At 34.4% G+C, this 16049-nt stretch overlaps 1 long non-coding RNA gene across 2 annotated transcripts in view; it reads right to left on the bottom strand.

Annotated features, from left to right (window-relative positions):
- LOC110450405 overlaps positions 1–16049 on the bottom strand; it is a 42064-nt gene that overhangs the window by 6802 nt on the left and 19213 nt on the right. The window lies entirely within an intron of this gene.

Raw genomic sequence — 16049 nt, 5'->3', positions numbered from 1 at the left:
CTGGTATTGACCTAACAATTGAAACTTTAAAAGTGGATACAAATAAAGATACAGGCAAACTATCAGTGTCTTGACTCAAAGTCATTCAAAAGAACCTGATAAAACATTTAAACACATTTGAACCCTGCGACCTTGAAAGTCAAACAAGGACACTGATTTGAACAATTTTATAGTCCTTCATCCCAGAACATATCTTGCAAAATCAACCACCTGATACCTTTTTGTTAATAGAGAAGATGACTAAAGATTTAGACACAAATGATAAGATGTAACTACGGAAGTGTGTCAAGGTCAGTCACACGGAAATTTGATAGCATTTCATCTGAGCATGCTACTGGTAACAAATTACCATTCTTTGCATTTTTGTTATTTAGAAGTCGTTTAAAGTCTTTGGCCTATTTGACCCTTGTGACCTGGAATATGGGTGTATGATATTCATTTGAACAATCTTGGTAGCCCTTCATGCCTGCATATTACTTACATAATATCATCAACCCGGACAGTTTGGTTAATCAGAAAAAGTCGTTTAAAGATTGTTTAAAGACAGTCGACCCCTTTGACCTTTAATATGGGTGAAAGTCCATAATTTGAACAAACTTGGTAGCGTTCGTGCCAGCATATTTTTTGGTGATTTACATCACCCTGGACCTTTCGTTTATTCAGATGTTGTTTAAAGACTTCAATATATTTGACATCTGTGACTTTGAAATAGGACAAAGGTCATTTATTTGAAGAAACGTGACAGCCTTCCTTCATGACCAAATGTCATCACCTGGACATTTTGGTTATTCCGAATAAGATTTCAACATATTTGACCCTGTGACCTTGAATACGACCGAAGGTCATTCATTTCAACAAACTTGGAAGCCTTCATGCCAGCGTATTTTTGGCCAATCACATCACCCTGGACCTTTCGTTTATTCAGAAGAAGTTGTTAAAAGATTTCAATATATTTGACCTCTGTGACCTTGAATTCGGACGAAGGTCATTCATTTGAACTATCGTGATAACCCTTCATGACCAAATATCATCACTCTGGTCATAATGGTATTCAGAATAAGTTGTTTAAATATTTCAACCTATTTGACCCCTCATGATCCTGTATGACATGTACTTGTGTCATGAACCTGTATGGCATATTTACATATATACACTTATATTGTGTGACATATTCAATGTAACACTTATCCTGTGTCTCTAACGTGTATACAGTAGAGCTAAATACAATCCATATGACAGTTGTTAAAACAATGCTTCTTTACCTGCTATATGTTTAACAAAGTCACTGAACCGTGAAATATAGATCAAATACAGCACCCGAAACATGTATGTAATAGAGCAGGCATAGCCGCTTCTTTGATGCCAGTAAATTCCACATGACACTTATCTCTACCAAGTCGTTTAAATTACTGTTTCTCCTAAACGTATCTATGGATGAAACCATTTCTTCTGAAGAGAGTAAATGCAACTAAATCTAAAGGCCAAATTCAACATACAATTAGAACAAAAATCATAGGCACATCACTGGTAAAAGATTAATCCATGTAGCTTATTAAACGTCACATCGAATGAGACAATTTCTCCTCAACAAAGTCACTGAATTGTAAAATGCAAGTCAAATACAGCATCTATAATATGCATACATTTCAGCAGCCCAAGCTGCATCAATCATACAAGTATAATCCATGTGACCCTCAGCGATACCAAGATATTGCAGAAATAGATTTTTCTTAACCTTACCAATGGATAAGATTATGTGAACGTCCAATACATATTTTTCATCTGGGTAATAGTGACATAATTTATGTTTTTATAATCAGCACTTATAGCCACTCAGATATAAATGAAACATGTATTCCTTACATAACATGATAATCACATCATTTTCGATTCCAATGCAGATCATAGATTCAATCTTAACTTAAACAATAGATTAAACAATTTCTTCACAACAAAAGCACTGTTTTGCAAATGAAGGTTATCATTTTTCAATTCTTAACAACCCATCATAGGGGTTATTAGGGCCAATAAAAGTACATTGTAAGTTAAGGGTAAAGATTTAATATTTGTATTTTGTGATGTGAGTAAGGCCTTTGATAGAGACTGGCATGTAAGAACAAATTAAATAAATATGGTATATGAGGCGAACTTCTTCGAAGGGTTGTTAATGAAAGTTTCTTTTCTTCATACAAATAAGCTAATGCTAATATCCCACAAGGTTCAGTGCTCGGTCCATTTTTATTTCTCCTTTAAATTATTGCATATGATACACTTCCTTATATGTGATAGTTCATGATGATTTGCTACAAGCATCTCAAACAATAACAGGTGAAAGGTTAAAGGTATGGGATATTAAACTTAATCCAAATGAAAATTAATTAGTTTTGTTTCAAGAAAAAAAAGTTATACCTCAAAATTCGTTTCAAAATAAAATTATTTCAAATGTTAATTATCATAAGCATCTTGGCATCTCTCTTCATGAAACTGAATCTTGGAATATTCGTTTACAAAATATTTTTCAAAAAGCTTACAAAATAATTAATTTACTTAGGTCCATGAAATAAAGTTTAAGTACATTTCACTAATTAAATTGTATTTATCTTGTATCTGACCGTTATTGGAATATGGTGATAATGTTCGGGATAATTGAACAGTACAATGAAACAATCTGTTTGAATCTGTAGAGCTAGAATTCGCAAGGATAGTGACAGGTATGCTAAAAGGATTTTGGCATGTAAAACTTCATATGGAATGAGGAAAGAAGGAAAAAACACAAGTTGTTAGTTTTCATGTATAAGATACTATATAATGCAGCTTCATTATTTAACTGATATAGTAAATAGTTTTATTAATCATTTCGAACCAGACATGTAAACATTCCTTTATGTAGGTTTACCAATGAATAGATACTTTCCTTCTATTTTTCGCGAATGTAATGCATTAGAACTAGATAATGTTACGACCCCATCCATTTCAAAACTCAAAGAACTTATTTCAATATCCAATTATAGTGGAAATGAAGTGACCCCTACATTCAAAAGCAATATGTATAGAAAATATGATATTGTTTATTATATGTCAACTTAGAATCAAATGCAATAACCTGAATCATGGTATTTAAAAGATCACCTAAAAGACTATCCTACCTGTGACTGTATCTATTTACAAGGAACAGACAACACAATTGTTTCCACTACCCTACGTTAGTTACAAAAAAAAAGATTTTTCAGAGAAGACATTCTAAATTATAGACTTTAATTTATTAGTATTATTGCATGCTATATAATCTCAGTATTTGGGCATATCATTGCATAGGTTTAAATCACGAGAAGATTTCCTGAATTTAAGTCGTAATCTAGTTACATACACGTACTTATCTTGAAAAGTTTGGTATACCAATGGAAACTTTTAAATATAACTACATTATCATTATAACTATTATGGTGTATTACAACTTTTGACAACATTTGTTGTTGATACCTGTGCAGCTCTGAATGGTTTCAAGTGATTTAACTACATAATGAATGGAAGATACAACAATTGTATCCTTGTATGGTCGTATAATTCAATACAGGTCAGTATACTATCTGCCAGCCAGTGGTAAGTTTTAGTGAATCTAAGTGTAACCATTGGCTTGCGGCCTTCACACTGTGCTAACTGGCTGGTCCCGAATTTTCTATCGAGAAAATATAAATAATTTAATTAACGTTCAAACATATACCATCCTATATTGATATGCAGGAGCTGCTGATCTATGTATCACTGTTTATTGTAATTTGCATTTCAAAATATAATTCTCATTCAAAATGATCATTAATAAGCTTTAGATACGTTGACGACTTAATGAATTGGCTACTTAAATTCATAATTATGATATAAACATTTACAGTCACCTGTATATTATTCATATGAAGAGGGCTAACACAGGCTGTGCCTTTTGCCCAGTGCCTTTGATAATTGACAATAGAATATATATTGAAATAAAATGGATGCAGCACTTTTTGATGAAACAATTCTTCTGTGCTTGATTCATAGATAAGACAAAGTCATTGAAGCATAACAGGCAGACCAAATCAAGACTTATCATTGATACAAAGTTAAACAAAGTTAAATCAACTTGAATTTCCCCTAAAACTTCCCACTAGATAACGAAAACAGTCATACCATGATAGCGGAAGCGGACGTGGCCATGTTTGTAAAGCCTGTACAGAACCGCAGTGGTTAACTGACATTTCATTGGTTAATAACCATTAATTACTAGACAATAGCCAAAAATCCTCCCCGATGTCAATATCAATAGATTCGTGGATTTTATTAAATGTGGAAAACGTGGAAATAAATATATGGCATAACTTTGATGGGTCGGTGCCAAGCCACAAGATTATACTTCTGGATAGGCCACACCTCGCATTGCAATTAATTCCTAAAAAGAAAGTTGTTACAACGGTACTCGGAACTCACGGCTGTTACACTAAAAGGTATTTAAATCCCGAAAGACATACTCACGTGATCAATTACAAACGTTGCACAGGCGATTAAGCTCGGTTGGTTTGATTTGATTTTGTTTAGCGTCATAGCAATAGCTAAGGTAATTTAAGGACGCACCCCAGGTGTGTTGTGTATACGTTTTTGCGTGTGTTTGCAGGAGGTAGGGTTTGTTGATGTATTTGCCTTCTTGTGATCTGATCTCGGCTAATTCGTGCTATTTCACTGAATTACCACGCCGAAGGCACCCAGCACAGTATTCCTCCCGGTCACATTATACTGACAACGGGTGAACCATTTGTCGCAATTACACGTTGAACGTTAAGCAGGGAATGACAACTACCAGTTTGAAGGGCTTTGGTGTGTCCCTTTCTGGGGACAGAACCCATTGTCTTAACGGTCACATGAGTTCTAACATTTTGTTTTTAAAATATAACTAAAAGAAATATTAGTATATTTTTTTTAAAAAACCACCAGAACTGCCATATGCAATCCTAGCATTCAGATTTAAGACTGGAAAAGAAACCCTGTTCAAATGTTCATATCATCTACCATCATCTCATGCATATATACGATGTAATTCCAACCGGTATTGAATTTCAAACTGAAAGTGAACCAAAATACCAAAATGTATCATTTTCCTACCGAAACCGCAGTAAATTTCACTTCATCCCCAGGGGGGAGCATAAAGTACGGAGGAAATTTACGTTTTCATCTATTTATAAAGAGTATTTATTTTCAGCATATCTGGGTCTGAAGAAGATTGTTGAAATTTAAGCCAATTTGACAACTTTGGGCCTGCCCCTCAACTCCTGTGTTTCATAGTAACAAACTGACATCTTAGGGTTATAATTCCTGGAAGAGTACAAATTCGAGCAGTTGTATTTTCTTTTAGTTCAATTTTTGATATTACTAATTACTCTAATACATGTATTGCTTAAAGGCAATGTCTCCATCAAAGACAAAGACAAAATGGAAAAAAATACCTATGTCTCACATTCGTGACATTTCGCCTTCAAGACGAAAACTACATAGACATACTTTTCTTGAACATTTTGGTTTGTGAGCAAGGAGATTTTCTTGTTCCCAAATACTATAAAATACTTGCTGTATGTATACACACGCCTACTGTTCTTATACCAGCTGGTCACTGACAATTATTGTCTTTTTACAGGATCATCAGTATCTTCACTGTCATATTTGATCCAGACATTGTACTTTGTTTGAGTTTTATGTGTGGCACAAATCTGACCATATAATAAGTTTGCTGAGTGGCAATTCACACAGATCTCATAATCACCTTCAGATGTAAGTTATTCTGAGATGTAACCACCCAGCTTCATAACATCAGTTTTGAGCAATTCACATAGCCAACCACACTGTTGCTGAAGAATATTTCGTATCTTGAACCTATTGTAATTCTTTTTTTTTTAACCTGAACCTCACTTTGCAACTTCTTCTAATAAAGATATAGCTCATGTTGTACTTTGTATTTCTACTACGGTTAAACTGAGACACTGTGACACAAATGGAAATGTTATCAAGGGTGTCAAAATGCATAGGGGTCAAGCTTGCAGGTATACTTAACGAAGGTTCTTGCGCGTCAGGTGGGTATGTCTCAAATTCACACAAGGTGAGGTATTCCATCAAGTACAAGAACGATATCAAACTGAACAGCTAGGTATAATATGACCTATTAGAACATCACAAGTTGGTACACACCTATTTTAGTCATGTGTGGGAATCTGTAATTGCCTACGTATGGTGTAAATAATACTACAAGAACAATAATTGATGAATTTGGCAATGATCTACATGCAGGCAGGTAAATGGATAATTTTCAAGTATTGTCGTTGTTGCAAAATATGAAAACAATCGCTGCGTGGGCAGACCATATACGATTTTTAGCTCTGGAGTGGACCCCAGCTTTATATTGGTCATCACTCAAGTACATGGGATTTCACTATGTATAGTTAAAATACTAATAATTCACAAGTCTCTTCTTCTAATTTACGATTCCCCTTCTAATCAACAGGAATTTACTAGAATAGTTACCAGAATCAGTTGATCGGCCATTTTGTTATATGTAGTACTAGTTTCGTACGATGATAGTACTCTAAAATATAAGTTGCATTTGGTTTTGTTCACTGATAGATATAAAATATTTATTTAATACAATGTTTTTACACATGATCATGTGCAATTTCGATATACTTTGTTTCAAGATGAAACAGTTTCGTATAAAACATTAGTACTATTAATAGAAAAAAGGAAATTCCCTAGCGATTCAGTTAGTCAGTTTTTAAAATATTCACGTATTTATTTATTTGTGATTTATTGCTCTATGTATTAATTACATTTTTGCATGGGGTATAAACGACACAATATGAATATATAGCCATATACATTCATACTTTGTCATACAATACTCGTCCAAATAACATGTTACTAGCTCTAACGGAACGGAAGGTAGGATCGTCATTGAAATAATAAAAAAAACATATAAAAGTGTTTTATAATGAAAAAATAGTCATTAGAGGGAAAATGGAATTTATTATATAAAACATTTGGAAATACAGATATCTGATATAAAGTTTGAGTAAGTAAACTAAAATGGTTGAACATTTCGGTTATAAAAAGGAAAGTATTTTCAAAATACCTATTTGGCACAACAATTCGGTTAAGATGGTAAAAAGGAGTTTTTATTTTTTCATGAATTGGTATAGAAAAGGAGTAATAATATTTTATGACTTATTTGAAGAAAATGAGAATGGTCGTTAAACGATCAACAAGAGTTTTCAGAGAATGTTTAATTCAAAACAGATGTGCTTACATACCGAGGTACCATCAACTATATCAAAAATATATCTCTATAAGATATTACTTATATAAATATATACTATCATTATGAATTTGATTAATTTGGGGAAATATGCAAAAGCAAAAAGGGAATAAAAGATTTATACCAAAATAAGTTGAGTTAATCCCCTATTGATGAAAGAAATGGGATGGTTTATTTTTTATTTCTATGAAGAAATATGGAGACAAATATTTACAACTCCTTTAACAATTCCCAAAATACAAAATTGCAATGCCTTCACTTCAGAATTAATAATAATATCTTAACTACTAATTCATATCTAATCCAAATAGGCCTTTGTTACAATCCTTATTGTTTTCATTTTAAAACTGAAAATAAAACAATAGTCAACAACATGTTTTTCCATGTAGATAATATTTGCGAACATTTAAAAATGTCATTACGCAAGACAATGTTGCATGTGTAAGGAACTCTTTTCGTAACAGTAAATATCTCTACAATTCTAACCTCCCTAAAATAAGCCAACATAGCCACTTTCACTTTCCATGTTGAATTTGATTCATTTCCTTTAACTTTTTATTGACCCTAATGATCTCTTCGGTGTTGATGGGTCGTTAAAATCCAATTGAAATGATAATATTGATTATTTATTAAGAAGGTCACCTTTAATTATTTGATGTTATTGCCAAAAGATGTCGAATTGCATTCCCTGTAAGGAAGTTATTGCCCTTGAGATTAATGTGTGTTCCAATGATTCCCATTTACAAAAACACTGATCGCTATTGCACCAACGCCATAATGCCTGATGCTCAATATAATCGTTCAACTTTGACATAATGTTAAGGTAGCACCATTTGAGTTGTCGGTTAATGAATGTTTGATTTTCTCTAAAACAAATGGGACAAAGCAAAATCATTTCTTATATCATGTTGTACGATGATTGCGACCTCCATTTTACCGATTTATTTGTATTGATAGGTCATATTTTTACAGATTTCATTATAACTCAGAATCACAGATACTTGCGGCATTAAAATGTTTATGTTTCATAGAGAACCTCAAGTTTTAATCATACAGTTACAACTTTACTTCAGTGGCAGATTTAAATATGGTTGCTAGGGCAATAAAACCACCCCCTGACACATATTGATCTTTTCAATATGATATCTACCTGAGAATGTATGGGCAATGACCACCCATTGACCATTCAGCTGTGGTCACATGGTATTCTGCTGGGCTGTACCTAATCTTAACACCTTGTGTGAAGGCAATTAATCCTGTTAATTAATCAGGCCCATTGTCTGTCAAGTATATATACACAGGTAAATCAGTACATGGTTACAGGTAAGATACTGTCGCTGTCACTTTTGTCAGGAAAAAAGAGCCTCAGGCACAATTCTATTTCAAAACAGTGACTGTATCACACTACCTAATCCCTCAAAATAGTTAACAAACTGGATGTTACATAAATAGTCAACACTAATTGATAACACACCCCTGCATCAATTAATGGGTCACTGAACCATGATAGAGCCTTTTGTACCTGTATGTTCAGTGGTCAATAATAGCCAAAGGGCACAGGTGTTACAATTGAAGAACTTTTTTTTCAATTCAATTCATTTCCGTAAGTTTTACAGTTTAAAGGATTTGAATTAGAAGGTCAATTAAGAAATTTAATTTTGAAAATTCCAAACTAAATCGGGAAGGATTATGAGAAGGTTAAATCAATAAAGCAATGTTAGTACTTTTTCGAAAACACACCGAAATCTGTTCTTTAAACAGGAGGCCCAGAGGGCCTTATCGCTCACCTAGATATCTAAGCAGCCATGGCAAAATATTCTCCAAATGAGATCCCATGGAATATGCCAGACCCCAAGGCCAATCCTTGTAGCATATCTGTATTAGATTTTTTATGCCCAGCAATTTAATGTATGGTTATGGGGTGGGGATCTCAACTGTTTCCAAGCTGTGACTCAGAAACTAGGTCCCTAGGGTTGTGGCCAGACCCCAGGATCAATTCTAATATCATGACTGCATTTGTCTCTTTATGCCCAACAATTGTATATATAGTTTTTGAGTGGGGATCTTAACCATTTCAAAGTTATGACCCAGGGGTTAAGTCTCTAAGGGTGGGGCAGACCCCAAGGCCATCCTGGAAGCATATTTGCATTCATCTCTTTATACTCAGCAATTGTATATATGGTTATAGGGTGGGAATCACAACTGTTTCCAAGCTGTGACTAAGAAACTAGGTCCCTAGGGGCTTGGTCAGACCCCAGGGTCTATTCTAATATCATGACTACATTCGTCTCTTTATGCTTAGCATTTGTATATATAGTTTTGGGGTGGGGATCTCAACCATTTCAAAGTTATGACCAAGGGACTATGTCTCCAAGAGTGGGGCCAGACCCTAGGGCCATCATGGAAGCAAATGTGCATTCTTCTCTTTAGCAGCCAATGTATATATGGTTATACGGTGGGGATCTTAACCATTTCCAAGTAATAAACTGTTTTGGGCCCCAACCCTTAGCCGGGGGATTAGCCCAACCATTTGTACAATTTTGAATCCCTGCCTCCAATGAATGCTTCTGACCAAATAGATTGATATCCATGGCATAGTTCTACAGAAGAAGTCGTTTATAGTAATATAGCCAAATTGCCCCCTTTTGGCCCCGCCCCTCAGCCCCCTGGGGGCCAGCCCCACCATTTGTACAATTTTGAATCTCCATCACTTAGGGATGCTTCCAGTCAAATATGGTTGATATCCATCTCTTAGTTCTAGAGAAGAAGTCGCTTAAAGCAGTCTAGCCCCCTTTTGGCCCGCTCCTCAGCCCCCTGGGGGTCAGCCACACCATTTGTACAATTTTGAATACCTGCCTCCCATGAATACTTTTGATCAAATATGATTGATATCCAGTGCAGAGTTCTACAGAAGAAGTAAGTTGTTTGTAGTAATATAACCAAATTGCCCCCTTTAGGCCCCGCCCCTCAGCCCCCTGGGGGGTCAGGGTCACAAAATTTATACCAGCAGACTTTCCTCCCCTAACAAGTATTTCTGTCAAATATGAGCAAACTCCATACAAAACATTGGAAGATATGGCCTATTATGTATATTTCCTATATAAACTATACTAAATTTCACCCCCTCACCAGGGGCAAACGGGGGGCATGATATACATAAAAATCACAAATTTTATAAACCACCCAAACGCTTTTACAGCTATGAGTAGTATTTGATCCTAGCATTTTTGTAACTAGAGAAGAAGATTTTTGAAATTTCCCTAAATTCCTCCCTTTTCGGCCCCTAACTCAGTCCACTAGGGGGTCAGTCTCATACAAATTTTATCTGCAGACCCCCTCCCCCAAAAAGTATTTCTGTCAAATATGAACAACTTCCGTTCTAAACAGTGGAATATATGGTCTATTATGTTTATTTCCTATTTAAACTATACTAAACTTCATCCCTCCCGAGGAACAAACGGGGGTGCTAGGAGACATGAAAATCACAATTTTTATAAACCACCCAAAGGCCTTTACGACTATGAGTAGTATTTGGTTTTAGCACTTCTTGAAATGGAGAATAAGATTTTTTCAATCTTTTCTAAATTTCCCCCTTTTTGGCCCCTAACTCAGCCCCCTCGGGGGCCACACCCTTATTTCATAAATATATTGAGCCCCTGGTCCCAAGGACGCTGCATATCCAATTTAGTTAAAATCCAATCAGTCGTTCAGGAGATAAAGGCTTTTAAAGGGAAAAGTTGACGCCGGACGACGGACGCTGCGGTATGGCATAAGCTCACTTGCCCTTCGGGCAGGTGAACTAAAAATGATCAAAGGACTCACTATAGTATGCTTTATGCATAAATCATCTACTCTTTGGATAGGTGATATGACACTACCATTTATGTGTTTATTTTGGTTGGATAATACACATTTTATTTTTTTAGACATTTTTAAAGTTTTAAAATAGTATGTTCATAGTAGACATGTAGTTAAATATATTTTCTTACTAAAAACACAGACTTAGAGAGCATCTAATTCCGTACTAGAAAACTACACACTTCATAGGATCAATATTATTTGTTTTAATGTTTTTTGAAGAAAGTATGAGTTTTCTTGATTTACAAAGAGGCAATTGAAAAAAAAAATTACATCCCCCTGAACATACATATCGTTGGTGCGTCAGAACCCTCCAACCATCCGTTTGCAGAGATAGAGAGAGAGAATCATAATTTCTACAGCTGGTGTGTATATGCCCCTGTGTTCTGATCACGACGTTAATGTACTCTGACATCAGACCCTTTATCTTGTGTAATACACACGCCCTCAGGGCATTTCAACCCCAGTTTCTCCTGTATTAGCTACAGGGTTCAGACAGGTTAAATTTACCTGCAAATCAGAACTGCATTCCTGTAACTACAGTACATTGTTACCTATCAGGAATGAGACAATACATATATTTATAGTATTTTTTCTTATACAGTACATGTAGTTACCACATAAACTTTCCATTTCTTTTTCAAAATGAACATACAGAAAAGACTCACTTTTATGTACAAATGATAGATTTGTATATTTAATTGACACGTAAAACTACTGTCATAACTATGAAGGAACTTCAATGGTGATTATGTCTTTAAGACAAAGTATTTAAACTTTAAACCACCAATACTTGTTTATAAATGTACCATGGATCAATGTCGGTACATGTGATAATATTTGAATAGGTCATCCCGCTTTATAGTTATTATGCTATTTTCATAAAAGGATACTGCTTAAATCATGTTAAGTATATGAATAGGTAACATTTAATATTGTATTTGAATAGGTAACATCTAATAATTTATTGATTTATTGAGCAGACGGAAGGGGAGAAAATCGTAGTATGTATAAACTGATGGTAAGGCCAGACATCATATGATAAATAAATTACCTTGTGAACTGTAGTTAACGCCAGTGCACAGTGATGTGTACTCCAGTGCACATCGATGTGCACTCCAGTTCACTTCAGTGTGAACTCCAGTGCACAAGCTAGTGATCTGGAGCCCACTTTACTTGTTAACTCCAGTGCACTAGGCAACCAAGTTAAGTTTGCTCCCAACTGTAGTTGTGTATCTCTCGAACATCCTACAGATAGAGCTAATACACTAAATGATTACTTTACCTTATTAGCAACATCCTCTTCTAATCTTGACCTACTGCCACCTACTATACATATATATTTTTTTTTAATTAGATACAAATGTATCTGAACAAGATGTAATCGACCAATACAATCTACTAAATGATAAGAAACCAGCAGGGCCTGATATAATAGTACCTAAAGTAAGTGAAAAACTAACACCAATATCAATATCAATAACTCAATATCATATCCACTAACATTACTATTCAATAAAATGATGGAATTTGGACATATCCCATCATTATGAAAATTTGCTAATGTTAATGCTATATGTAAGGGTAAAGAGTCCCAAAATGACGTCAGTAATTAAAGGCCAATCTCAATTACATCCTGCTTCAGTAAAAGAATTACGAAAAATTATCTTCAAGTACCTGTACAACTACCTTGTACCATCTAAAACTATAACTGAGCACTAGTCAGGCTTCCCGCCTGATAACTCAAATGCGAATTAGTTATTATCTATTTATCACACTATTGTAAATAGTTTAGATAAAGGTAAATAGGTAAGATTTGTCCTCTGTCATGTTAGTAAGACTATTGATAGGGTTTGACAAGACGGTGTAATAAATAAATTATAAACTTATTGAATTAAAGGAAAATTACTGGCAAAGTTCAAGAACGACCTGTCCGAAAAAAACAAAGGGTTATTACAGAAGGACACCAGTCAACTTTTAAATGTATCAGTGCAGGAGTCCCTCAGGGGTCTGTCTTTGGTCCATTTCTCTTTCCCCTTTTTATAAATGATATAACTAATGAAGATAAAAGTAACATTAGTTTTGTCGTCGATGACACCACCCTCTATATTATTGTTGATAATCCTATTCAGGCAGCACAAAATCTCACTAATGGCTTGCAGAATTTATGTCTTGTGCTCATGCATCCAAAACTACAACTATGATCTTCTCACGGAAAAAGAAACTATCTACCCTCCCATTTTCTTCTCTAATCAACAACTAACCGACAGTACTAACCAAAAACATTTAGGTCTTACTTTTAGTGAAGATGGTAAATTTGGTCTGCATATCAAACATATTTATGATACTGCGTATGTTAGAATTGATATGTCAAGAAGGCTTAAAACCTCACTTGATAGAAGTACACTTAACACTGCGTATACATATCATACATAGACCAATTTTAATTATGCTAATGTAGTTTGGGATAAATGCTGTGAGAAATCAAAAATATTAAAAGAATCAGTCCAACAAGATGCTGCTAGAGTAGTAGCAAAGCTTCGTAGAGTAACATCACACCATAAATTATATAAAGAATTGAGATGAGAAATCTTTGCTGATAGGAGGGAAAAATTAAACTAATTTTAATGCATAAAGTATTGCATAATACATCGCCAAAGTACCTTAATGATACTGTTGATCCTGTTTTAAATGATTTAACAAATGTGAGATATTATCTAAGATTAAGTAAAGTTCTTAATCCCTAATATGTAGAACTGAGAGCTACTTTAATAATTACTTTTCCTCAACTTTTCAACTTTATAATCAATTAAACGAAAATAAATTAAACACTCAATCTCATTCCAAATTTAAGCAACTAATTAACAAAACTAGTAACTTAATGATACTCAATCAGTGGGGAAAGAAAAATCGTTATTATACTATGTCAAATTAGAAATGCTAGCAACTAAAATTTTGATCCCTATAATGACCATCTATTAAAACATGCTGCATATTAATGCAAGAAACAATTCATCATTACTTTGTATGTGGCAGATACAAAAATCACAGACAAATATTTATATTCGGTGATAATTACTCGCACTATACACTGCATACTATACTAAATGGTTGTAAGCAATGTGACCATGAAACTAATGAAAGTATCCTAGAAAGTGTTTCAACCTTTATCGCAAGCTGAAAAAAGGGTATGTATATACATGAATTTCTTCATAAAAATTATAATGCACCAATATTGTAAACATGAATTTTCCAGGTTAAAGAACATCTAACATATAAAATGCCTAGTAATCTATTACTGGCTGCATCCCTGCAGGTCGGGGATTGCAAAAAGTATCGTAAGAGGCGACTAATGGGAACCCCAAATAAATATGCTGCTGCAATAGTTGGGATATTAATATTTCTCTCTAATTCTAACTACCTTATATTTCCTAGTGCCTTGCGTGTCAATACCTCACGTTTGGCTTCAATGTTGAGCGTTAGCCCAGGGGAGGAAGGCGATGGGTACTGTCCCCAGGCCTGGACATATCAAAGCCCATACAATGGTAGTTATTATTCCCTGCTGAACGTTCAGCATTAAGGGTAATTGCAACAACTAGTTCACCCGCTGTTAATATAATGTGACCGGGCGGAATGCTGGATGACTTGGGTATGGTATTTCAGAGAAATAGCACTTTAAAGTCGGCATCAGATCCGCGCTATCATAAGGAGGCAAGTACTCCAACATACCCTGTCTCCAGCACACTTACACACATGCACGCATCCACAAAATACACGGAGGCACGCCTTAAATGACCTAAGCTATTAACAGGATGTGAAACAAAATTAAACCAAACCTATTACTGGCTGGTATCAATACCATTAATCATTTACAAATGTACACTGTGTGTCCCATAAATCAACATTGAATTGTGCTTAGTAAAGTAGAAACAAGTTGTTGTATAATTATATTTTTACTATATTATAATGATAATGTGATATACCCTACAGGATTGGCATAACTTATATATAATATCCAAAGACTAGTATATGTATATATTTATAGTCAACTATCTTAGGGTCACTTTTTGTGGATCTTGAATTCCCAGGGAAGATCTAGTGAAGGACGATTGGCAATATTGACTCATTAGCTTGATGAGGTAAAGATACAGCACCGACTGACATTTATTTTTTTACAACCAATTTGAGTTATCTTCCCTATACCATTGACTTGCACATAAATATATTGATGTTTTGTATATTAGTTGTGTATCTTGTTACAATTTTTCATTTCACTGTAAAATATGATATATATACATATATATACTGTTACATACAAATACATGCAGAAGAGATTTGATATAGGCGTAGCCTGTTGCTCGATCATATTCATATACATCATGAATACAATTATAGTATGACATCTGGGTGTAAAGAAAACATTGTCCATAGTCATATCTAAATGCTTTGGTATCATATGATAGAGATTGGAACATAGATGAAGGTTATGATGTGCAGGTTATGAGGTCAATGTGCCCAAAGGAAGTCAGGGAAAAGAACACATTTATCTTTAAACTATACACTTATTGTAATGTAATTTTCCATTCCAGGTTCTGTTGCCAAGTCCCATGTCCTCAATGGAAATATTAGCAGTAGATAAACTAGGACCACTACCATTTAGCAGTAAATGTTGCAGAGTTTGGCAGTTCACTTATATAAATAGATGCTGTTTAAATAAGTGTTTAACAAGCTCCTATTATTACAGAGAAAAATTTAGAAAATAGTAGTTTAATTTTTCGGTGTCCCTATTAAAGCCAGCGTCTGGATTTTAAATTCATATTTTTGTGCAAGAGCATATGCATTGCAAACACCATAACAATACCAT

The sequence above is a fragment of the Mizuhopecten yessoensis genome, unplaced genomic scaffold (genome assembly GCF_002113885.1).
Source record: "Mizuhopecten yessoensis strain PY_sf001 unplaced genomic scaffold, ASM211388v2 scaffold5205, whole genome shotgun sequence".
Classification (NCBI taxonomy): domain Eukaryota; kingdom Metazoa; phylum Mollusca; class Bivalvia; order Pectinida; family Pectinidae; genus Mizuhopecten; species Mizuhopecten yessoensis.
The sequence above is the reverse complement of the archived record's forward strand: the minus strand, read 5'-3'. Positions and strand labels throughout refer to the sequence as shown.